The sequence below is a fragment of the Scyliorhinus torazame genome, chromosome 11 (genome assembly GCF_047496885.1).
Source record: "Scyliorhinus torazame isolate Kashiwa2021f chromosome 11, sScyTor2.1, whole genome shotgun sequence".
NCBI lineage: Eukaryota > Metazoa > Chordata > Chondrichthyes > Carcharhiniformes > Scyliorhinidae > Scyliorhinus > Scyliorhinus torazame.
The window spans coordinates 91553675-91580746 of record NC_092717.1 but is presented as its reverse complement, the minus strand read 5'-3'; the positions used below and the strand labels follow the sequence as shown (position 1 = coordinate 91580746).

The following is a 27072-nucleotide window of genomic DNA, read 5'->3' as shown; positions in this document are numbered from 1 at the left end:
AATAAAATATTTACAAAAAAAAACATTAATTGAATGGATATGGGAATTGTTATAACCACAGCAGATGTTAATTGCTGAGAAAATGAAATCCCAGAGGTAAACTTGGCTTGTGGGCCCGACCTATTATTTATATTCTGAAAACGAGGAGAACATTTTGATCTCAGCAGCAAGAAGTCCAATAATGCTTTTGGGATTTTAAAAACAAAGTAAAATACTTATCAACAAGAAAAAACTTGAAGTGCACAAGATTACAGTTGCAAAGTTTAAAAACAGTCTTACAAAATAGTGCCGCCAAAAGATTACTTACTTGGTCAGATCCACATGTAAATATCTTCCAGGCAACACTAATTTATCAATGATTAGATATAACAATCCTGTAATATTACCCAAAGCAAAGCTGCTGTAGCATTAATAAAGGTTTACCACCCAACCTATCAAACACACTTCCACTCTGCTGTGGAAATCAAAAAAATCTCAGAACAAGACTTTTTTGCCCAAGACATTTGTGGTTTGACTGGATAGCTGATTCAAACTTCACCCTCTCCTAACCCAGATGTGTTACCAGGAGGTATTCCCTGCATACCTAACTCCAAATCAGCTAAACATCTCATTAAATAGCTTTCTTCCCTTTCAGATTTGAATCCATTGTTCTCAGTACTTCTTTGAACTCCGCTTTTCCAAAATATAAAAATATTTTATGCTTTCCTATGGACCCCACTTCAGGGTCAATTAAAATGTAATAACCATTCGTTGTTTTCTTATGAAACCTTTGAAAGTTGTAAAAAACCTTTTATGCCCCTTTGACATTTAGCAGCTGGAAAAACTGCACCTCTCTCTATCTCCTAATGCTAAACTTTTCTTACAAATCAGGTTGACCACAGCTTCATTACAAATGCATGTATTCAACACCTCTACTCCTTTTCATTTCTCAATTCGCCCTGACAATTAAATCATTTACACACAGACACACACCGTCTTCTTTATAGAATAACACAATATTGCCCAAAATATTTTTTACAATATCGCCCATCTTCACAGTATTACTCATAAGGCCAGCATTTATTCCTCATCATAGATCATAGAATTTACAGGCCATTTGGCCCATCGAGTCTGCACCGGCCCTTACAAAGAGCACCCCACTCAAGTCCACCTGTCTACCCTATCCCTGTAACCCCCACTTAACTTTGTTTTGGACACTAAGTGCAATTTATCATGGCCAATCCACCTAACCTGCACATCTTTGGACTGTGGGAGGAAACCGGAGCACCCGGAGGAAACCCACTCACACACGGCGAGAACGTGCAGACTCCGCACTGACAGTGACCCAGCCGGGAATCGAACCTGGGACGCTGGAGCTGTGAAGCAAGTGTACTAACCACTATGCTACCGTGCTGCCCAAATCTCTGTAATGGAGCAGGTTTCTCCATTTCAAATCCAGTTAAATGTTAAACATTTTGCTGTTGGTCTGGGTCACATGTCAGGCAGATCAGGAAAGGTGGCAGATGCCGTTCCCCAATGAGATGACTGAACCAGATGGATTTGATGACTATTTGGCAATTTCAAGCTGCATATAGATCCCAATGTTGCACATCCAAGGTTGTGAACACCATGCTATGTCCGGAGGGAGACTGAGAAGGAACTTCAAAATCTATGTGCCCTTTACATTATTGAGCAAGTTGGGGATCAGCCTACCCTTTGGGCCTCACTCTTACAAATTGTCAAGAAGTCCAAGAGTGAGAACCAGATTAGAATCTGCATTGATTTGAGGTATCAAACCAAACCATTCAACAAGAAAGACACTTGACATTGACAATCAATGACATCATGGAGAAAGTGCATGGTGCTAATAAATTTAGCTTCAATGCAGGAAACCATCAAATCGAACAGCAGAATCAAGATAGCTTACAATATTCTGCATTCATGTTGGACCGTTTCCGTACAAGAGGCTCAACTTTGGAGTCAATTCAGGATCGGAGGTATTTCAACACACAATGCAGCCTTCACTTCAAGAACTTGAAGGCACACTGAACATCAGTGATGACATTCTCATCTACAGCCTCACTGAAAGTGAACTTGAGACATGCTCGTATGCATGCGTACAATGCCTTAGACGATGCAATCTCAACTTGAACAATAGCCATGATTGGAATGATGTCTGAGCATGCTCGAAGGGCCGAATGGTGTCTTCTAGCTTCATTTTTCTATGTATGCTTCTGCGTATACCAAGCCACCTCCTCAAGTAGAGCAGTGGATATTCAAACTATAAGAGCACAAGTTCCATGTTGGCACAGAGCCAGGCAAGTTTAACCCAGCAAACTACCTTTTGCAACATCCGTTGCCAACAGTCAGTCCTGCTAGTCATGAGGAAACGATTGCTGAACAAAATTTGAAATACATAAACTTAAATGCAGAGCCAAAGTCACACAGTAGCTGATGTCAAAGTAGCAACAAAACAAGATGAGGCATTACAACTATATACGACAGCTATGGAATCGTAAAACTGGAAAGATACGGTCGAGAGAGCATCTAAAAAAACAGATTTTTTTGCCTTGCTTGGAATCCGTCAAATGGTGAGAAATGACAATGAACCACCATTCAACAGTGACTAGTTTAGTAAATTTTCAAACTATCTAGGTTTCGGTCATCAGGAAATCACACCCTGCTGGGCCAAGAACTAATTGAGAAGTTGAGAGATTCATGCATACCTTGTAAAAAGTGATACAGCTACAGCTGACAGCAAATCCTGGAAGGAACAGCTATATTCCTTTCTTGGCAATTAGAGCTACTTTGCACGCGACTACTGGAAAACTCCAGCTAGACTCAAATTTGCACATGCTATGCACACACGTCTTCCTGAACCACCCTGTGGAGCTAATGATCAATATGTATGCGAACATGATTGAGAACAGGAGGGTTGAACAAAAGTAAATGCACAACGAAACATAAAACTCAACACTAAAACAGGCGATAACATGCATATGAAACGTGATGGTCATGTTGGAAAACAATGGGGGCGGCATGTGACGCAATGGTTAGCATTGCTGCCTATGGCGCTGAGGACCCGGGTTCGAAACCCAGCCCTGGATCAATGTCCGTGTGGAGTTTGCACATTCTCCCTGTGTCTGCATAGGTTTCACCCCAACAACACAAGGATGTGCTGGTTAGGTGGATTGGCCACGCTAAATTGCCCCTTAATTGGGTACTTTAAATTTATATAAAAGAAAAAAAAATGTTGGAAAATATTTTTACATCCAACCATTTGTTGTGACCCAAGCAAAAGGATCAACATTCACTGCTAAAGATTCACAAATAATCACACTAAACTTGCCAGTCTTCAAAACACTGGAAACACCAATCCTAAACACTGAATCTGATTGATGTTGTCACCTCAAATTAAATCATGAGTTGAATGAGACTACACTTGATGTTAGACAATATCCTATTTGCATGAGAATATCCAGCACACCCAAGTGGCTTTGAGACGAAGTGAACTATTTGCAGTTGGTGAACACTTCATTTTATTGCATATAACTAAGCACATTATTAAATTAACAAAAGTTAGAATATGTAAAAAGTTGAATGCTCAAGTTTTATTGTTTACACTTTGGAGACAAATGTCTCTCATTTACTAAGAAGGGGAGGGATGTAGTGCATTCATGTAAATTGTTGTTTTAATGTGACCATACTGAATTATACCAGCTGAGGAAGTCTGCAGGCAGGAGCAAAAAATAAAGAAACCGTTTTAATAAAGAAGCCATATTGTTTGTGCACTTAATTCTGGCTGTTTCTAATCCCAAGAACCTCAAGTATACAATGGATGGTTTAGAAACTGCTATAAGTAAAGCAGAAAGGTGTGGAATTGATTGTAGATTCAGCATATAGTATGCCAAGTCATTGTGAAGCAAACTTCTGAACTATATTATTTGCTCAGTTGAGTATAATTCAGAAAATGGCATGCTAAAACTGTTCAGCATCCAGATCAGAATATAGCTTCAATTCAGAAACAATCATTAAGATGAACATTCAAACATGGATAGTGCGCCATATAATATTAATGGATTCAGTTTAGAGCTCTTCAACTTGAAAGGGAGTGCCTGATAGTCAACTTGATGTGAAGGGGAAATGTTTTATTTATGCTGAGGTGAAGATAAAATGCATGGTCCCATTCATCTGCATTAATCTTAGATACATATATGTAAGAAAATTAAACAACTCTACATACTATTGCCACTAGATGGAGCCAATGTTTTAAAAAAAGACAAATGTTAATAGTTTAATTTCAAAGTTTTAATTGCACTTCCCACTATGTGGGATACAGAGTGGAGAACCTTTTGAGCCATGGTATCGTGCAACTCACAAGATACCAAGCAACACTGATATCATAGTCCAAAGGACTGAAAACCGATTGGTCAATAGTTGATAATGGACACCCTCCACTTAAAGACAAACTTCTATATTCGGAACTTATTACTGCAACATAAAACTCTTGGGCATTTGTGAAGACTGGTCAACACAAACCTCAAGGGAACCTGGCAATAAGAAACAAAAGCTTGGTTTTGATCTACCTTCTCTTGATTCCCTCCAATGAATGGAAGACAATTCCAGTAGTTCAATACCAGTGACTCAGTGCTTCGCCATCTGACTTCTCAAATCCCTGTGGAGCATGTATGTCGTAACAATATTCCCACCTATTCTAGCATCCATCTGCCTTTCAACTTCCAGTGTCTTGGAAACTTTCTTCTACCTCACATAACATCTCACCAAAAAGAAAAGAATTGCTCTTCTGAATATGTACCTACAAATAGACATCATTATCCCACTGGCATCAAGGGTATAGTATAAACCTTATCTATACCGTAGAGTATATTTGTATTCAAAACAAACATGTCCTCTATATTGATGGACCCATATAGGTTTGCTTATTAAGTTTCTTTACAACTGTTTAACATCAGCAGATCGATGATCTTGGTAATGTATATTTCTCTGTTAAAGTGAAATTTTAAAGAAGAAATCTAGTTGAATAGTGAAACATCTATTATCCCACGTAATGAACGGGCTGACCCATTCTGCTAAACAGTAGAAATTGGTGTATAACTGAGGGTTCTGTTAAAACATTAACATTTTAATTTCTATTTGTTTAATTTAAATTTGGGAACTTTGATAGATGTGCAGATAAGATTTATCAAGATATTCTTGGAAGATTTGTTGTCCACTAGTCTCTTGACCTGGAGCTAGATACAAACTCTTTTTCGGGACTCTTGATTCTTGCTGGTACGGTATAATTTTGAGCTTACTGCATCTGCATCAAGAAACCAGGCCCAGTTACATAAAATATGGTCCAAATCATTTAATTACACTTTAGCTGATTTATGCAAAACTAAGAAACAATTCTGATGATATAATCAATTGTTAAAAACATGTGATGAATAGTTAGTAGAGATAATATACCACTTATGATATTGGCCTTAAAACCCAATTCTACCCAGATTATTTGCACATTATGGCAGGCAATGTTATGTGGTTTTCATCTTCCATTTTTGTTACAGTCATCGACAAAGAGTTCTGTATTGTTCTCCAATATTTTAATTTTTTATTTTTTTTTATTTTGGGGGGATAAATTTAGAGTATCCAATTCATTTTTTCCAATTAAGTGGCAATTTAGCGTGGCCAATCCACCTAGCCTGCACATCTTTGGGTTGTGGGGGCGAAACCCACAAAACATGGGAGTTCTCCAATATAAGTGAGCGGTTTTGAATACAATCGGAAACAGCCAAATTTCATATTCTCTCATCCACTCATAAGGACACCAGTTCCACACCTACAGAAACCAAAAATTGCAGAATCTTTGTGGGAGAGATTTGCTCATGTGATATCAATGAAGAAAGCCATGCAGGTAACGGCCTGTGAGGCTGCCTGTCCTGTCTCTGCAATTGATACAAGGTCTACGTAGCAATGCTTCCGCACTCCATTCCCTTCCTAAAACTTTTAAACATCTTTGATTGACTCTATACATACTCACGTATGAGAGAGGCTTAATTCGCTGAGTTCCTTCCTTGGTTTAAAAATTCACCACTCGGCAGCCTTCAGATGCAGAAGATATTCCACAAGGGTGGCATGATGGCACAGTGGTTAGTACTGCTGTCTCACAGCGCCAGGACCTGGGTTCAATTCTGACCTTGAGTGACTGTGGAGTTTATGCTTTCTCTCATTGTCTGCGTGGGTTTCTTCCAGGTGCTCCTGTTTCCTCCCACAGTCCAAAGATGTGCAGTTTAGGTAAATTAGCCATGCTAAATTGTCCCTTAGTGTCCAAAAGTTAGGGGTTACAAGGCTAGGGGGATAGGGCCTAGGTAGGGTGCTCCTTCGAGGGTCGGTGCAGACTTGATGGGCCAAACGGCCTCTTTCTGCACTGCAGGGGTTCTATGATTCTATAAATAGGGCTGATTTAATAATTCCAGGTTGTGCATGTCATATGCAAACAAGCAGCTAATGAACACATAGAATAGGACATGACCAATGAGCAGTCAGGACACTCAGGGTGGTATCTCACTGTAAAAGGGATGAGGCACTCGCACCCCGCCTCTTTCCACAGACCAACATCTACAGAGTGAGACAGGGTGTATCCTCAGCATCACACCCCAGCACGTGGCTTCGAGCAAGGCTGGTTCAGTTAGACTGAGTTACTACATTTAGATTTGCAGAGAGTCAAACTCATTGAGAACTGTGCTAATAGTTCAATAAAACACATTGAACACACTTCAAAGTCTGGAGCATCTTTTATTCAAAATTACATAACACAAGTCCATAAATCAAAACACCCAAGAACCACAAAAACCCCCACAATTAAGTGTATTGACAAGAGATGCTACTCTTAAGGGTGGATTGGACTTTTGCAATCTATGTTTGTAAAGGTGATTAATCTGCTGCAAGCAAAAATCATAAAACCGTAGGCACACTATTACTGATTTTCTATTCACTTCTTATGGACTTTGAAATCATTAGTCAATTCTTACAATCGTATTATTAATTCAATAATGGAGAATCATTTTGACAACATAGATGACAAGGTTGCAATTGCATCCATTTAATAAACATGTGCCTGATGATTTTCGATGTAGTTACCCTGCCACTTTATATTGACAAAATATCGATCGAAGCGTTCACAACAGACTTGGAGCCAAATTTCAATCTGAAAGCATAATAACATCAGGTCTGTAAGAGCCAAGGCTGCCTCACACCATTTTCAATTTATCTTGAGTGCTGTGCAACTCCTGTCTTTAAAAGTGTCCACTGGACCTCTTGGCACTTTATAAACTTACTTTTTAATATTCTTTCCATTAGGATCATGCAAAATAGCTTACCCACATATTACGATTCCGGACCAGACTACAACAGTTGCTAGGACACCGGACAAAGCCCCCCAATATTTTATTTAACTTGTAAGACTGTGAGGAAGGGATGCTTCACTCCAGGAGTGACTCTATGCACAAACAAGGATATAGCATATCAAAACAAACGTTATTACTAACAAAGTATTAAAATAACTTTTTTATACAAGAAAATAGATAACAATTACCCATGAAACAATCTCCACTCAAACAAAACCTATCTCAGGTCAAAATTCACTCTTCAATACAGTTAGCAGACCCAGAAATACTTGCTTAATTCAGATGCCTTGGATAAACTGCTTTGAGAGAAGTCCTTCAGGAACCAGCTTGCATATACTTACCTGCGTCAAACTACTTTTTAAACTTGTCAGCATTTGGCAAAAAGCTGCTCGTCTGTTCACATCTCCAGCCTAAACTGCTTTCAGAAACTTGAACTCAGAGCCTAATTGCTTCAACCTCTGGCTCCTTCATTTTTTTTTTTAATAAACATTTTATTGAGGTACGTTTTGGCATTATAACAACAACACAATAAACAATGTAAATGAAACTATAAACATAGTGCAAAAGCCGTCTCCCTCCCTTACGGGGCCCACCTTTATTAACCCCCTACTCTAAGCTAAACTAACCCCGCCCCACCGTCTGCTGACGATTTATTTTCCGCGAAGAAGTCGACGAATGGTTGCCACCTCCTGGCGAACCCTAACAGTGACCCTCTCAAGACTAACTTGATTTTCTCCAAACAGAGAAAGCTAGCCATGTCCGATAGCCAGGTCTCTGACTCCGGGGGCTTTGAGTCCCTCCAAGCTAATAGTATCCGCCTCCGGTCTACCAGGGAAGCAAAGGCCAGAACGTCTGCCGCTTTCTCCTCCTGGATTCCCGGGTCTTCTGACACCCCGAAAATCGCCACCTCTGGACTCAGCGCCACCCTTGTTTTTAACACCGTGGACATGACATCTGCAAACCCCTGCCAAAATCCCCTAAGCTCCGGACATGTCCAGAACATGTGGACATGGTTCGCTGGTCCTCCTGCACATTTTGCACACCTGTCTTCCACCCCAAAGAATCTGTGTCACTTAAGCCTGGTGAATGACCTTAAATTGTACCAGGCTGAGCCTGGCACATGTTGCAGACGCGTTGACTCAACTCAACACGTCCGCCCATAGACCATCCTCTATCTCTCCTCCCAGCTCCTCCTCCCGCTTGCGTTTCATCTCCTCGGTCTGCGTCTCCTCTGACCCCATAAGTTCCTTGTAAATGTCCGAGACGCTCCCTTCGCCGACCCACCCTGTCCTGAATACCCTTCGTGGTAGGAGCAGGAAGGTTGACACCTGTTTACGTAGGAAGTCCCGCACCTGCAGATACCTGAATTTGTTTCCCCTTGCCAACCCAAACTTCTCCTCCAGTGCCCTCATACTCGGAAAGCTCCCCTCTATAAACATATCCCCCATCCCCTCAATCCCTGCTCTCCGCCATATCCGGAACCCCCCCCCATCCATACTTCCCGGGGCAAACCGGTGAGTATTACAGATTGGGGACCAGACCGATGCTCCCTCTGCTCCCATATGTCTCCTCCATTGCCCCCAGACACTCAGGGCCGCCACCACCACGGGGCTGATGGAGTACCGTGCCGACAGGAACAGCAGAGGCGCAGTTACCAACGCCCCCAAACTGGTGCCTTTGCATGAAGCCGCCTCCATATGCTCCCATGCCTCCCCCTCCCCCACCACTCACTTCCTGATCATGGCTATATTCGCCGCCCAGTAATAGTTACTAAAATTTGGCAGCGCCAGCCTGCCCTCTCCCTGACTCCGCTCCAGCATTACCGTCCTTACCCGCGGGGTCTTGCCCGCCCAAACAAAGCCAGAGATCACTTTGTTGACCTGTTTAAAAAAGGACCGCGGAATAAAGATGGGGAGACATTGAAACACAAACAGGAATCTCGGGAGGACCGTCATCTTCACCCTCCCAGCTAATGACAATGGGGGCACGTCCCATCTCCGAAAATCGTCCTTCATTGAGTCTACTAGCCGGGCCAGATTTAATTTTATGCAGCCGGTCCCATTCCCGCGCCACTTGAATGCCTAGGTACCTAAAGCTTCCCCCTACTAATCTAAACAGCAGCTCCCCCAATCGCCTCTTCTGTCCTCTCGCCTGGACTGCAAACATCTCGCTTTTCCCCATATTTAGCTTATACCCAGAAAACCGGACAAATTCCTCTAGAATCCTCATGATTTCTTCCATCCCCTCTAACGGGTCCGATACATACAGAAGCAGGTCATCTGCATAGAACGAGACTCTGTGCTCCACCACCACCACCCCCACCCCCCCTTCCCCTCCCCTCCCGGACCAGCCCCTCAAGGCTCTTAGAGCAATTGCCAGCCGCTCTAAAGCTAGCGCGAACAACCGCGAGGAGCGGGGGCATCCCTGTCTCGTCCCCCAGTGCAGTCTAAAGTAGTCCGATATTGTCCTATTCGTCCGTACACTTGCCACAGGAGCCTGATACAGCAACCTGACCCAGTCAATAAAGCCCCGCCCAAATCCTAACCGTCCCAGTACCTCCCACAGATAGTCCCATTCTATCCGATCAAAAGCCTTTTCTGCATCCATTGCGATCTCTACCGCCATCTTCCTACCTTCCGGGGGTATCATGATCACGTTTAACAACCTTATATTAGCCATCAACTGCGTGCCCTTAACAAATCTCGTCTGGTCCTTCCCAATAACAGCCGGAACACAATCCTCAATCCTGGAGGACAAACGTTTGGCCAGCAGTTTGGCGTCCACATTCAACAGGGATATCGGCCTGTAGGACCCACACAGCTCCGGGTTCTTGTCCCGCTTCAGAATCAGCGAAATAGTGGCCTGTGACATCATCGGGGGCAGCACCCCTCTTTCCCTTGCCTCATTGAACATCCTCATCAACACCGGCCCCAATATCCCAGAGAACCTTTTTATAAAACTCCACTGGGTACCCGTCCGGCCCCGGGGCTTTACCCGCCTGCATGGCCTTCAGGCCCTCCACTGTCTCTTCCAACCCGATCAGGGCCCCCAGCCCTTCTACCAGCTCCTGTCCACCTTTGAGGAAATTCAGCCCCCCCCAAGAAGTGCCTTATCCCTTCCGGCCCAGGGGGTTCCGACCTGTACAGCCTACTGTAGAAATCCCTAAATGCCTTATTCACCCCTGCTGAATCTCCAACCATGTTCCTATCTCCGTCATTTGCATTCCCTATCTCCCTGGCTACCTCCCTCTTTCTAAGCCGCTGTGCAAGCATTCTGCTGGCCTTCTCTCCATACTCATTGATCGCCCCCTCGCCTTTCTCAGCTGCTCCACCGCCCACCTGTGGTTAACGAGCCAAACTCCGCCTATAGCCTCCGCCGTTCCCTTAAAAGCTCTGCCTCTGGGATCTCCGCATACCTCCTATCGATCTGTAGTATCTCCTTTACCAGTCGGTCCGTCTCTGCCCTGTCCACCTTCTCCCTGTGGCCCCGTATCGAGATCAGCTTCTCTCTGACCACCGCCTTCAGTGCTTCCCACACCACCGCTGCTGAAATTTCCCCCGTGTCATTGACCTGCAGGTAGTTCTGAATAAATTTCCTCAGCCGCTCGCACACCCCTTCATCCACCAAAAGCCCCACATCTAACCTCCAGTGCGGGAGCTGGTTACTGTCTTTACTAACCTGCAGGTCAACCCAGTGCGGAGCATGGTCTGAGATTGTGATCGCCGAGTACCCCGTGTCCACCACCCCTGCCAGTAAGGCCCTGCTCAAAATGAAGAAATCGATCCGGGAGTACACTTAATGCACGTGTGAGTAGAAGGAGAACTCCTTCACCCTCGGCTGCCCAAATCTCCATGGATACCCCCCCCCCCCCCCCCAATCTGCTCCATGAACCCTTTTAGTTCCTTTGACATTGCTGGCATCCTGCCCGTTTTCGAGCTTGACCGGACCAAGCCAGGGTCAATAACTGTGTTGAAGTCCCTCCCCTGACCAACCTGTGAGAGTCCAGCGGTATCTTTCCCAGCATCCTCTTTATAAACTCCACATCATCCCAATTTGGCGCATACACATTTACTAATACCACATGCACCCCCTCCAGTTTCCCACTGACCATAATGTACCGACCTCCCACATCCAAAACTATTCTATCCGCCTCAAACACCACCTGCTTATTGATCAGGATCGCGACCCCTCTAGTCTTTGAATCCAGTCCCGAGTGAAAGACCTGACTGACCCAGCCTTTCCTCAATCTAATCTGGTCAGTTACTTGAAGGTGCGTCTCGTGCAACATTACCATGTCTGCCTTCAGTGCCCAAAGATGCGCGAACACACGTGCCCTCTTGACCGGCCTATTTAACCCTCGAACATTCCAGGTGATCAGCCTAGTTGGGGGGCTCATTGCCCTCCACCTTCGCGATCAGCCATCCCCTTTTATGGGCCCGCCTCCAGCACATGCTCCGCGCCTCCACCAGCCCGCCCCCAGGCAGCCTCCGCCCCCAACCTCCTCTCTATCCTTGGCCCAAGTCCCACCCTCGTCAGCAGAACATTTTCCCCCCTTCCCCCCCCTAGTAACAACACTTTGTAACCCAACCCCTTTGATAAACCAAACATATGCACACCCCCCACTGCGCTTCCGTGAGCTAGCCCACCTAGCTAGCTTGGCGGCCCCATCCCTGGCGCCGGGTTGTCTCCCACCTATTGTTCCCTCCCCCACTGCTCATACAAACATAGCCCAACATCAAACAATCCCCACACAATTGCCCGCCAGAAAAACACCAAAATCTAAACAAGCACTCCTCCATCCTCCAACAGTGCAAATGAAAACCTTAACTCACTCAGCTCTACCGCTGGTCCCAAATCAATACAGAAGGCATTACAAGCAGGTTCCACAAAACGAGAAACTTTTTAAAAAAAAAAAAAAGAACAGAGAAACAAAAAGAAAAAAAACCCACAAACGTTGCAGCAAAGTTCAAAAGTTCTCAGTCCACCACTAGTCCTTTCCGCAAAGTCCAGCACGTCCTCAGGCGACTTGAAATAAAGGTGCTGTTCCTCGTACGCGACCCAGAGACAGGCTGGATACAACAATCCGAACTTCATCTTTTTCTTAAAAAGGATCAACCCAATCAGGTTGAAGCCTGCTCTTCTCCTGGCTACTTCCACACTCAGGTCTTGGTAGACCCGCAGGATACTGTTGTCCCACTTACAGCTCCATGTCTGCTTGGCCCACTGTAGAATGCGCTCCTTATCCAAGTACCTGTGGAATCTCACCACCATTGCCCTCGGGGGGGGTCTCCCGTTCGCAGCTTCCTCCCGAGTGCTCTGTGAGTCCTGTCCACCTCCAAGGGGCGGGAGAATACCCCATACCCCAGCAGCTTCTCAAACATATCTGCGATGTATGCCCGAAGATGCGCAAGCACACGTGCCCTCTTGACCGGCCCATTTAACCCTCGAACATTCCAGGTGATCAGCCTAGTTGGGGGGTTCATTGCCCCCAAACCTTCACGATCAGCTATCCCCTCTTTTGGGTCTGCCTGCAACACATGCTCCGTGCCTCCACCAGCCCGCCCCAGGCAGCCTCCGCCCCCAGCCTCCTCTCTGTCCCTTGGCCCAAGTCCCTCCCTCGTCAGCAAAACATTTTCCCCTCTCCCTCCCGGAGCCCAACGATTCTCAAGTTCTACCAGTATTCCCTAGGTCCTCCACCTTCTCCAGGAGCTTCTTCTGCTGGTCTCTCAGCATCCCCACCGCATTTGATGTTCTTCCTGCTCAGCCAGCGCCTTCTCCACCTTCTGGATCGCCCGATCTTGGGCATCCAATCTAAGCACCAGCCGCTCAATCGACTCTTTAATCGGGTCCAAACAGTTCCGTTTCTCGTTAGCAAAGCCTTCCTGAATAACTTGTATCAGCTGCTCCGTTGACCGCTGAGTCGACAAACCAGAGGCTCGGTCCTCTGCCATGCTGTCTCCTGCTGCTGCTTCAGCCCAAGCCTGCTGTCTTTCTGTTTCTGCCTTTACGAGCACTTCTAGTCCTTCTCTCCATGCACCGATGTGGGAATTCAGTACACAATTGCCTCTGTCTTCAGTTTTACAGTTCAAGTCCAGTAGAAAATCAGGGGAAAAGGTCCAAAAGTCCGACCCAAGCGGGAGTCACCAAATGTGCGACTTACTCCTTCATAGCCGCCACCGGAAGCACTCTGGCACATCATCTTACTAAGGCCACACACAATGGATGGGATTATTGAAATCACCTTCGGCAATCGGCCGGAGAATCCACGTTAGCGCCAAAATCGAGCCCCTTCCCCTGATGGGCAGAGTTCCCGATGGCATGGAACACTTATCCTATATTTTTCGTGAACCCGGCATGGCTGTGGACTGAGTCCAGCTCCGCCACAGTCGGGGGGCACGCCGTCTGGGCTGGGGGGAACTGGTGGGGGGTGGTCCGATGGTGGCGAGGCTGGTTACAGGGGGGCAGTTTTTGGCAGGCCGGGTACGCGCGCAGTCGGTGCCATGTTGCACAGCGCAGCCGCGGCCGTGCACCCGCACGGCCACGGACCCGGCAATTCTATGGCCGTATCCGCAGGTAAAGCCGGGGGCTAGCTCCCCTGCCAGCCTGGTAGTGCCACACAGACACCATGGAAATGCCATGGTGGCACTGCCAGGGTACCCCTGCCAGGGTGACTAAGTGGCACTGCCAAGATGCCAGGCTGGCAACACCAAGGTGCCCAGTGCTAGGATTGTCAGGGCACCACCCTGCCCAGTGCTCGATGGGGCCTCTGATGGCCTGAGAGATCGCCCCAGGTGCCGTTACACCTGGTCCACACAAGCATAGACCAGTGCTGATTGGCGCCATGGCGAGGCGTTCCGAGCGTCGCAAAAATTGACGAAAGAGATTTAATAGTTTAAAGGGGAACACTGAGTTATGGAATGGAGGGAAGGAAAGAACAAAGAGAAATACCTGTGATAGTATTCATTAAATGACAAATATGAATCCAATATTCCTAACATCTTCCAATCATCACGCAAACAACAGTTTCAACCATCCGAGGAGCCGGAAAATCATCGGGGAATCCAAAGAACACTTTGGAAAGAAGCTCGCTACGTGCAGCACCAAAACAAACTTGGTAGCTGTGAGTAGCAACTACCCTGCAACAACAAATTTAGAGCTGGACGTGCTGTAAACCATGAAAGGAAAACAGACTGATCTCAGGTTTGCCTTGTTTTAAGGAGAAAGGAAGCATGGTAGTGAGAAAAATCTGTGGCACATCGTGCACATGCAGCTTCTTCCATATTGAAAATGGCGGAAATGGCACCGTGGGACCATTTGATGAGAATACAAGGCGATGAAGCTCATACACAGATGTTCGACTATGTTCAAGGGAACAAGATAGCAGCAGATATAAAAGTCCCAATTTTCCTGAGCACAATGGGAGAAGGGGGGGCACATTTTAGCTCCTGAGGAGTCTGGTACAGCTGGAAAAGCCAGGCACGAAAACCTATGATGAAATAGTGGAAATATTACAGGCCCACTAGTCACGGAAGCCTTTGGTCATCATCTGAAGCGTTAGGTTTCATAAGCGCAACTAAGAAGAAGGTGAATTGATTGTACAGTTTGTAGCTACCCTGAAAAGACTGGCGGAACCTTGCAAATTCAGGGATGTTAAACGATACCATCAGAGATAGATCAGCCTGTGGTTTAAAGAGCGTTTCAAAAGCGGTTGTTAACCGGAAGCAACTTGACCTGAAGGAAAGCTTTAGAAGTTGCTATATCCATGGAATTAACAGCCAATGAAGCTCAACAGTTGATTTCAAGCTCAAGGAATCACAATAGGCACTTTTAATCCTGCACTGGGTGCAAAACCCTCTGCGCTTGATTGAGGACTTATTCGCTGAACTGGCTGGAGGCCAACACTTCTGTAAAATTGACCTCAGTCAAGCATATCTTTAAATGAATATGGATCCAGGTTCACAATAGTGCTTGATGATTGTGACACACAAAAGGGTTATTTTGATGTAAAAAATTATCATTTATCATCACTACTACACCAGTGTTATCCCAATGAGCTATGGACCAAATTTTAAGCGGATTAGACGGAGTCCAATGTTCGATGACATTATGGTTACTGGAAAGAATGAGGGTGAACATCTCCGTCACCTCGATGCCACACTCCAGAGATAAGAAGATTATGGTTTAAGAATCCAAAAAGACAAATGTGAATTCTTCTCATCTTAAATCAAATATCTGGGACATGTTAATGAGGCCAAGGGACTGCATAAGTCACCTCCAAAATGTAAAGACATTACCAAGGCACCCCCCTGCACCTCAGAATGTAAACCAACCTCACTCTTTCTTAAACTTACCAAATTATTATAGAAGGTTTGACCATAATCTGGCTACTATTCTAAAACCCTTACATCAGTTTACTGTCAAAAGGATCACTTTGAGAGAGCATTCATGCAAGCCATAGAAGCATTACTCGAGTCAGATGTTCTGACACATTTTAATCCAAAAATGCGACACATCACGTTATGGGGTTGGCGACGGTTTTCAACATAATGCCCAAGTGAAGGGGAGCCAACGGCCTTCGTGTCAAAGACCTTGAATAAGGCCGCAATCAATTACACACAGATGAAGAAAAAAGATGGAGGAATAAAATGTTCTACCAATTCCTGAAAGGAGGAAATTCACGAACAACAATTCTTGGACCTCATAACGGGATTCCATCAATGACAGCAAACAGGGTGCAGAGGTGGTCATTGCTAGTTAGTACACACATGCACAATCAAGTATCGTCAGTAAAACTTTCATGGGAACGTGGATGGACTCGCCCGACTACCCTTACCAAATAGTTGATAGGCAGTTTGTGTGGAAGCTTTTCTATTTCGAGCAAGTAGATAACTTGTCCTGAGGTTGCAGAAGTGTTAAGAAGCATACCAGAAATGATTCAGTGCTGTCTAGGTCATGGCGATAGTGCTGGGAGGAAAGCTTAAGCTGCTGAAGGTTTCTGGCAATACATGTTTGAGAATCAGTTAATTGAACAAAGTAAGAGTAGTTGGAGTTCGTTGGTGATGTTCGTACCGAAGCTGGATGGGATAACCTGGTTCTGTATAGACTACCGGAAGGTCAATGTCATCAACAAAATGGCCGGCGTGGGTCGCGGAGGTCGGCCGGCCAACGTGGGTCGCGAAGGTCGGCCGGCCAACGTGGGTCGCGAAGGTCGGCCGGCCAACGTGGGTCGCGAAGGTCGGCCGGCCAACGTGGGTCGCGAAGGTCGGCCGGCCAACGTGGGTCGCGAAGGTCGGCCGGCCGACGTGGGTCGCGAAGGTCGGCCGGCCGACGTGGGTCGCGAAGGTGGGCCGGCCGACGTGGGTCGCGAAGGTGGGCCGGCCGACGTGGGTCGCGAAGGTGGGCCGGCCGACGTGGGTCGCGAAGGTGGGCCGGCCGACGTGGGTCGCGAAGGTGGGCCGGCCGACGTGGGTCGCGAAGGTGGGCCGGCCGGCGTGGGTCGCGAAGGTGGGCCGGCCGGCGTGGGTCGCGAAGGTGGGCCGGCCGGCGTGGGTCGCGAAGGTGGGCCGGCCGGCGTGGGTCGCGAAGGTGGGCCGGCCGGCGTGGGTCGCGAAGGTGGGCCGGCCGGCGTGGGTCGCGAAGGTGGGCCGGCCGGCGTGGGTCGCGAAGGTGGGCCGGCCGGCGTGGGTCGCGAAGGTGGGCCGGCCGGCGTGGGTCGCGAAGGTGGGCCGGCCGGCGTGGGTCGCGAAGGTGGGCCGGCCGGCGTGGGTCGCGAAGGTGGGCCGGCCGGCGTGGGTCGCGAAGGTGGGCCGGCCGGCGTGGGTCGCGAAGGTGGGCCGGCCGGCGTGGGTCGCGAAGGTGGGCCGGCCGGCGTGGGTCGCGAAGGTGGGCCGGCCGGCGTGGGTCGCGAAGGTGGGCCGGCCGGCGTGGGTCGCGAAGGTGGGCCGGCCGGCGTGGGTCGCGAAGGTGGGCCGGCCGGCGTGGGTCGCGAAGGTGGGCCGGCCGGCGTGGGTCGCGAAGGTGGGCCGGCCGGCGTGGGTCGCGAAGGTGGGCCGGCCGGCGTGGGTCGCGAAGGTGGGCCGGCCGGCGTGGGTCGCGAAGGTGGGCCGGCCGGCGTGGGTCGCGAAGGTGGGCCGGCCGGCGTGGGTCGCGAAGGTGGGCCGGCCGGCGTGGGTCGCGAAGGTGGGCCGGCCGGCGTGGGTCGCGAAGGTGGGCCGGCCGGCGTGGGTCGCGAAGGTGGGCCGGCCGGCGTGGGTCGCGAAGGTGGGCCGGCCGGCGTGGGTCGCGAAGGTGGGCCGGCCGGCGTGGGTCGCGAAGGTGGGCCGGCCGGCGTGGGTCGCGAAGGTGGGCCGGCCGGCGTGGGTCGCGAAGGTGGGCCGGCCGGCGTGGGTCGCGAAGGTGGGCCGGCCGGCGTGGGTCGCGAAGGTGGGCCGGCCGGCGTGGGTCGCGAAGGTGGGCCGGCCGGCGTGGGTCGCGAAGGTGGGCCGGCCGGCGTGGGTCGCGAAGGTGGGCCGGCCGGCGTGGGTCGCGAAGGTGGGCCGGCCGGCGTGGGTCGCGAAGGTGGGCCGGCCGGCGTGGGTCGCGAAGGTGGGCCGGCCGGCGTGGGTCGCGAAGGTGGGCCGGCCGGCGTGGGTCGCGAAGGTGGGCCGGCCGGCGTGGGTCGCGAAGGTGGGCCGGCCGGCGTGGGTCGCGAAGGTGGGCCGGCCGGCGTGGGTCGCGAAGGTGGGCCGGCCGGCGTGGGTCGCGAAGGTGGGCCGGCCGGCGTGGGTCGCGAAGGTGGGCCGGCCGGCGTGGGTCGCGAAGGTGGGCCGGCCGGCGTGGGTCGCGAAGGTGGGCCGGCCGGCGTGGGTCGCGAAGGTGGGCCGGCCGGCGTGGGTCGCGAAGGTGGGCCGGCCGGCGTGGGTCGCGAAGGTGGGCCGGCCGGCGTGGGTCGCGAAGGTGGGCCGGCCGGCGTGGGTCGCGAAGGTGGGCCGGCCGGCGTGGGTCGCGAAGGTGGGCCGGCCGGCGTGGGTCGCGAAGGTGGGCCGGCCGGCGTGGGTCGCGAAGGTGGGCCGGCCGGCGTGGGTCGCGAAGGTGGGCCGGCCGGCGTGGGTCGCGAAGGTGGGCCGGCCGGCGTGGGTCGCGAAGGTGGGCCGGCCGGCGTGGGTCGCGAAGGTGGGCCGGCCGGCGTGGGTCGCGAAGGTCGGCCGGCCGGCGTGGGTCGCGAAGGTCGGCCGGCCGGCGTGGGTCGCGAAGGTCGGCCGATTGGCAAGAATGGGTCCCCGGAAAAAAGTTTGAAAAATACTTAACCTAAACGATTGCAGTTGGTCGATTGTCATAAATTGTTCAAAAGCAAGTTTGCCATGTGTGCGAATTCCAGAAGTTGCTGTCAGTTTCAGTGGAGTAATGATAGTGAACACTGACAGTTTCAATGTCATTACTACTGCAAAGTGCAAGCTAAAAGCTTTAAAAAGGGATTTGGTAAGTATTTCAAAATGAAGACTTAAAGGTACACAAGTAATAGTAGAGAAGTTGGTTTACAGTAGATTGTTCCTTCGAAAAGCTGGCCCTGTACCTAATTGTCTCCTTCTGTGTTACAATTCCAATGTTTTCAGGATTTATCGATTCATTTTAAATGTGGAAAAACATTATAATCAAGTGGAGAAACACGTTACAAGGAGGGAGTTAGAAATCTGAAACAAAAGCCTGCTGTCATTGCGAAAATAATCCCGAACGATTGCTGAGCAGAGCAGGAAAGTTCCAGATTCAATACCCAAGTTGCAGAAATTCTGTTGAATGGTGATGAGGATACTATGTTGGGCTTCTGTCCCGGGCTTAGAGGCAAGTTGGAACCAGAGAGAAGAAAATTGCCAGTGGTCATTGTAATGATATGTATAGTGCCAGTGTAGTTAGGGTTAACATCTGAAACCATGTGTAAATCAAACACTAGATGGCATTACTGATTCATTGTATATAAGACAGCATGTCTATGAATTCTGGGAGAACATGATGAGAAACTGAGGAGAACAGAGTCAGAATTGATTGTAGAGATATTGGATTGGATTTGTTTATTGTCACGTGCACCGAGGTACAGTGAAAAGTATTTTTCTGCGAGCAGCTCAACAGATCATTCAGTACATGAGAAGAAAAGGGAATAAAAGAAAATACATAACAGGGCAACACAACATATACAATGGAACTACAAAAGCACTGGCATCGGATGAAGCATACAGGGTGTAGTGTTAATGAAATCAGTCCATAAGAGGGTCATTTAGGAGTCTGGTGACAGTGGGGAAGAAGCTGTTTTTGAGTCTGTTCGTGCGTGTTCTCAGACTTCTGTATCTCCTGCCCGATGGAAGAAGTTGGAAGAGTGAGTAAGCCGGGTGGGAGGGATCTTTGATTATACTGCCCTCTTTCCCCAGGCAGCGGGAGGTGTAGATGGAGTCAATGGATGGGAGGCAGGTTCGTGTGATGGACTGGGCGGTGTTCACGACTCTCTGAAGTTTCTTGCGGTCCTGAGCCGAGCAGTTGCCATACCAGGCTGTGATGCAGCCTGATAGGATGCTTTCTATGGTGCATCTGTAAAAGTTGGTAAGAGTTAATGTGGACATGCCGAATTTCCTTAGTTTCCTGAGGAAGTATAGGAGCTGTTGTGCTTTCTTGGTGGTAGCGTCGACGTGGGTGGACCAGGACAGATTTTTGGAGATGTGCACCCCTAGGAATTTGAAACTGCTAACCATCTCCACCTCGGCCCCGTTGATGCTGACAGGGGTGTGTACAATACTTTGCTCCTGAAGTCAATTACCAGCTCTTTAGTTTTGCTGGCATTGAGGGAGAGATTGTTGTCGCTACACCACTCCTCTAGGTTCTCTATCTCCCTCCTGTATTCGGACTCATCATTATTCGAGATCCGGCCCACTATGGTCGTATCGTCAGCAAACTTGTAGATGGAGTTGGAACCAAATTTTGCCACGCAGTCGTGTGTGTACAGGGAGTAGAGTAAGGGGCTAAGTACGCAGCCTTGCGGGGCGCCGGTGTTGAGGACTATTGTGGAGGAGGTGTTGTTGTTCATTCTTACTGATTGTGGTCTGTTGGTCAGAAAATAGAGGATCCAGTTGCAGAGCGGGGAGCCAAGTCCTAGGTTTTGGAGCTTTGATATGAGCTTGGCTGGGATTATGGTGTTGAAGGCGGAGCTGTAGTCAATAAATAGGAGTCTAATGTAGGAGTCCTTGTTTTCGAGATGCTCTAGGGATGAGTGTAGGGCCAGGGAAATGGTGTCTGATGTGCACCGGTTGCAGCAGTATGCGAATTGCAGTGGATCAAGGCGTTCTGGGAGTATGGAGGTGATGCGCTTCATGATCAACCTCTCGAAGCACTTCATTACGACTGAAGTCAGGGCCACTGGTCAGTAGTACATTGAGGCACGTTGCCTGGTTCTTCTTTGGTACCGGTATGATGGTGGTCTTCTTGAAGCAGGTGGGGACCTCGGAGTGGAGTAGGGACAGGTTAAAGATGTCCGTGAATACCTCTGCCAGCTGGTCCGCGCAGGCTCAGAGTGCACGACCAGGGATCCCGCCTGGGCCCGTCGCCTTCCGAGGGTTCACTTTCAGGAAGGCCAATCTGACTTCGGAAGCTGTGACGGTGGGTATGGGTGAATTATGGGCTGCTGGGGCACTCGCCAGCGGATTGTTGGTTACCTGCTCGAACCGAGCATAGAATGCATTGAGTTCATCGGCGAGGGGTGCGCTATATAGGACATAGGGCACATAGATATAGCACAAGGCCCAGTAATAGTGTAGTTTATTAGTTAGATAGAATGTTGATTACTGTACTACAGATTCAGTATCAATAGTTTAGTATCTGTAACTCAGTAAAGTGTGCGAATCTAATCAGTTAGTAATGCAAAATAAATTTGTTTTGATTCAAACTTCTTATTTCTTTGTCAACACTACATATCTAGCTATCTTGGAGGAAAAGGCAAGGAATATAACAGTCATACAGATGGAACTATAAACCCGCAAGTGAGTTCCTTAGGACTATGCAGCACGGTAGCATAGTGGTTAGCATTGTGGCTTCACAGTGCCAGGGTCCCAGGTTTGATTCCCCGCTGGGTCACTGTCTGTGCAGAGTCTGCACGTTCTCCCCGTGTCTGCGTGGGTTTCTTCCGGGTGCTCCGGTTTCCTCCCACAGTCCAAAGAGGTGCAGGTTAGGAAGATTGGCCATGCTAAATTGCCCTTAATGTCCACAAAGGTTAGGAGGGGTTATTGGGTTGAGGGGTAGCGTGGAAGTGAGGGTTTAAGTGGGTTGGTGCAGACTCGATGGGCCGAATGGCCTCCTTCTGTTCAATGCAAATCTATGTAAAAATGGCAAAGCAAAGGTGGATTCAGACTAGCCCAATTCAAAAAAAAGGCATCTCTTGTGACCAGAGTCAAAAGGTTTCACAGCATGAACATTTGTGCAGGAAAACACAGAGACTACAGGAACAAAACTCATTTATATGTATAAAGCATCTCAGAGGGTTTCACAAATATGTGTAATGGAAACACAGCGCGAGTCAGAAAGTAAGAAATTATAAAGGGTGACTGAAGGCTAGACTATCAAGGTCTTGAAATGTGGAGACAGAAGTGCAGAGTGTGAGAAGTTTAGGGGAAGGCTTCCAACGTGGATTACTGAAGTACCTAAAGCTTTAATCAACAAAGGTGAGTCAAAGGGAAAAGGATGCGTAGAAGGCAGAAGTTTGAAAATTGGAACGTTTGGAGGAATTGCAGGGATAAGGCAAACACTATCCTGGAGCAAATTTGAGGCAATCAATGATTTTAAATTGAAATTGTTGGGGAACAGCTTTCTGGAACAAATCGATAAGAATGGGGATAATGAACCAGTGGAGCTTGGTACAACGGAGTTGGAGTTTATAGAGTGAAGGATGAATGACCAACAAAACAAATGCGAGAGTAGTCAAATATGGAGATATACAAGTGTCAGCAGCAAAAAGATAAAGGTGTTGCAGCAGCCAGTCTTGATGATGGATCAGATATGGGTTAAACAATGTGCCAAAATTACAATGTATCTTGCTAAGTCTGAGCATAGGCTGTGGAAGGCAATAGAGTCAGTAACAAAGGAGAAGAGTTTGCAGGTGGGGCCAACAGACAATGGTTTTAGTCTTAATACTGATCAGCAGGAAGATGTAACTAGCCCATGACAATATAAGATGCGCATTATTGCAGCATATTGTTCAAGGGTTGCGAAGAATTGGAGAAGTAGAAATCATGAGTGTGCGACTGTGGATAATCTAAAAGATAACACATTGATAAAGAAGAGTAGGCATTAGATCCCTCGAGATCCGGGAGATAACTCTGTGGATATTGGATAACAAAACCATTATTGGAACTGGCTCAGTTCCATCTGGCTAGGTCGAATGGAAGAATATTCCCACCAAGTTGAGTGATGAACGAGGGGTTTTGGAAGGTGTGACCTGACCAACCGTACTGAACACTTCGGGAAAGATGATAAAAAAAGGAGGGTGAACCACAGTCACAGACACTGGCCTTCATGACTCTGGCTAGAGCTATTTCAGTCTTTAAAAATACAGAAGCCATGAAGTTTGGAGGCGTTTGAACATGGTATTTTGGGAGAGATGACAATGGAGCTGGAGGCAATTACCTGTTTGATGACCTTCAGAGGAAAGGGATTTTAGAAATGGTGGTTGGAGAAAATAATTGGGGATGGGTTTTTTTGAGATGGGGATATGACAGTAGTGAATGACAAAAGGACTGTACCTGAGCGAAGACGGCCAATACCAGTACAAGTTGGCATGGTCAGAGGGTTAATTGGCAAGGAGATCATGGGAGCAAAGGGTGGGACTTATGGATAAGGTGAACTTGAAGAGGGCAGGCAACAATGGCACACTAAACTGTAAAGAGACAGGAACTCTTCGCCAAGGGACAATCGAGGCTTCGGAAATTCGAAGCATAAAAGGACTTAGGAGTTCTAGTTCAGATTTTCTTCAGGATATCATGTAGGTTCAGTTGACAGTTAGGAAGAAAAATGCAATTTTAACATTCATTTCAAGAGGGTTAGAATACAAGAGCAGGAATGGACTGCTGAGGCTGTAAAAGGCTCTGGACAGACCCCATTTGGGGTATGGTGAGCAGTTTTGGGCCCCATATCTCAGGATGGATGTGCTGGCCTTGGAGGGGGTCCAGAGGAGGTTCACAAGAATGATCCCTGGAATGAAGGGCTTGTCATATGAGAAGCGTTTGAGGACTCTGGACCTGTACTCGAGTTTAGAAGGACGAGGAGGGATTTCATTGAAACTTACAGAATACTGTGAGTCCGAAATAGAGTGGACGTGGAGAAGATGTCTCCATTAGTAGGAGAGACTAGAACCAGAGGGCACAGCCTCAGACTGAGAAATGATTCTTTAAAACTGAGATGAGGAGGAATTTCTTCAGCTAGAGGTTGGAGAATCTGTGGAACTCTTTGCCGCAGAAGGCTGCAGAGGCCAAGTCACTGAGTGTCTTTAAGACAGAGATAGATCGGTTCTTGATTAATCAGGGGTTAATCAGGGAGAAGTCAGGAGAATGGGGATGACCAACATATCAGCCATGATTGAATGGCAGATCAGACTTAATGGGCCAAACAGCCTAATTCTGCTCCTACATCTTATGGTCTTATTCTGCTAACTTTTGATTAAATGATGGGATTGGCTTTGAGCTATCACTTTCAGAGGGCTGCACAAAATTAAATGGTTTCCATGAGCAGAGAAGAAATGGAATCCCTGTTCTCCTTCTTCTTAATTGCAGCGCCTCAGCTGCAAGGATGTCTTGCTTCCACACTGATTTGATGGGTTCTAAGATGGCCAAGTCCAATCCATAACCTGTACACTCTGCCACCTTTGTTAAGTAATGGGTTAAGAGACATTGTAATTAGTTGTCTCATTTATGTTAAGTATCCATTAATTGACACTGATATGTAAAGGGGCTTCAGGTGTCCTCTGTCAGGTGATGTATAGTTAGAGTTTTGTGCAAAGGCTGTTGGAATTAAATAAATGTGTGTTTGTGAAAAAGGGACAGAACTTTAGACTCTTCATATCACAGCAACTAAAACGTCTAACAATTGGTAGCAGAGGATGGTTGCTGTGTAAATGTGAAGGGTTGAAAGATACAACTTTTCCAGATCAAACCAAGGAGTGAGTGAGTGAGAAAAGAAAAAAAAAGGGATATATGGCTGAACCGAGGATAAAGATGGCTGGATATGACTATCCTCCCTTATTTTCTGAAAGCGAATCATACGGCCAATGGAGAAGTGCAGTAGTTATGTGGACTAAGGTAACTGCTTTGGGAAAGAGAAAACAAGGTATGGCATTGGCTCTTTCTCTACCACATGGCAGTAAAATCCAAAACAAAGTGCTTTCTGAGCTGGAATTGGAAGAGTTAGATTCAGAAGAAGGTCTGGAGACTTTATTACATTATATGGATAAGATTTATAAGAAAGATGACTTGTTACGTGTGTATGAAGCATGGTCGGATTTTGATAAGTTCCGGAAAATGGAGGATATCTCCATGGACGACTACATAATGGAATTTGGCAGATTATATAAAAGGCTGCAGAAACACAACCTGGAATTTCCAGTCTGTGTTGGCCTTTAAATTACTTGACTGTGCTAGAGTGAGCAACATGGATAGGCTCCTCGTTTTGACAGGAGTTCAGTTTACTGATAAGGATACCTTATTCGAACAGATGCCAAAAGCTTTACAAACGTTTCTGGGGAAACATTCGATTCCGATGGCTCTGATGACCCAAATAGGTCAGCCTGCAATAAGGCAGAATATGGAAGATACACTACTAACAGGATGGCAAAATCGTATGGCTACGAACAGGGCTCAAGACTATAGAAGGAGACCGAGACAAGGAAATTATGAAGACAGAAACCCAGTTAGAACCCACAATAGGAAGATGAACCCCAGAAATGCACGGAGCATGATAAATCGATGTTTTCGATGTGACTCTCAATACCATTATGCTTTCAACTGTCCAACTTGTTATGATACAGTGTTTGAAGCGACACATGACACGGAAGAGTCAGAAGAGGAAAAAGATAGTGACCAGAAAGAAGGCATTGTCCTATTGACAAGCAGTTTTACGCCGGTAATTGATATAGTTTGTTACAATCTCCCTCAGTATTGACTAGCTAGTCTATAAGGTATCATCGCAGATTTACAAATAGTATATAAAGTGTATTTGATTCCAAATTCTTATTAATTAATATAAATTGTGAGAACAATGGTGCCAACACTGATGCGAGAGACTTCACTTTCCACATTCTGTGACTGAACAGTTTTGCCCCTACTCTCTGCTTTTTGTCTTTTCGCCATCCATTCCACAGCTTTTCTTCTGACTGCGGTAATGAGGGTGTTGGTTGCAGAATCCTTCAACTGTGCTGTATTGGACAGTGGCTGCACATCTGTGTGTGGAATTGACTGGTTAAAATGTTACCTGGACTCTTTGAATGCTGAAAATCGTAACAAGGTTAAGGAATTTGAAAGTTCCACAAGTTTCAGGTTTGGGGATGATAATACTCTGAAGTCGCTGAAAAGAGTGGTGATCCCTTGCAATATTTCCGGAGTGAATCATTTCATTAGCACGGATATTGTATCAAGTGGGATACCTTTGCTTCTGAGCAGACCGTCGATGAAGAAAGCACACATGAAACTGGATATGGAACAGGATAAGGCAACAGTTTTTGGAAAGACGGTGGACTTACAATTTACACAGTTGGGACACTATTGTATTCCATTACTGACAAATCATTTTTCAAGTAGAGTGGTTAAGGATGTGTTAATGGCAGTTGAAAATGGGACTTTAGCTGATAAAAAGCTTGTGGTATTAAAACTGCATAGGCAATTTGCACATCCGTCTCCTCGGAGGCTGAAAAATTTATTAAAGGATGCAGGGGTAAGGGATGACGACTATACTAAACTGATAGAACAGGTTAGTGACCGCTGTGAAGTTCGTAGGAAGTACAGAAGGACACCAGCACGACAGATAGTAACCCTACCTTTTGCCAGGGATTTTAACGACATTGTGGCCATGGACCTTAAGATCTGGGATAAAACAGATATATTTATTTTGCATTTTGTAGATTTAGCAACCAGATTTAGTCAATCAACGATTGTACGAAGTAAAGAAAAGAGAGTCATTCTGGATCAAATCGTGGAAAAATGGATCGGGACAGGAATGGGTCCACCGGCAAAATTCCTTACGGACAACGGGGGAGAATTTGCCAATGATGAGTTTAGGGATATGTGTGAAAACATGAATATCAGAGTTATGAATACGGCTGCAGAAAGTCCATTTAGTAATGGTGTCTGTGAAAGAAATCATGCTGTCATCAATGACATGCTTCGGAAAATTTTGGCAGATCGACCAAATTGCAGGCTAAATTCAGCTTTAGCATGGGCAGTACATGCAAAGAATTCATTGCAGCTGGTTTGGGGCTATAGTCCTCATCAATTAGTGTTTGGTAGAAATCCTAAAATTCCGTCCATTTTGGATGACCAGCCTCCAGCTTGGGAGGGGACGACAATTAGCTCTGGTTTTGCTGAACATTTAAATGCATTACATGGCAGTAGAAAAGCTTTTTTGGAAGCAGAAGTCTCTGAAAGAATTCGCAGAGCTTCAAGACATAACGTACGGCCACCAGATGCCGTTT

At 47.3% G+C, this 27072-nt stretch overlaps 1 protein-coding gene across 5 annotated transcripts in view; it reads right to left on the bottom strand.

The window, feature by feature from the left end:
- The window catches only part of pag1 (phosphoprotein membrane anchor with glycosphingolipid microdomains 1), a 344956-nt gene that overhangs the window by 126504 nt on the left and 191380 nt on the right, over positions 1-27072 (bottom strand). The gene's annotated exons all lie outside the window — the stretch shown is intronic.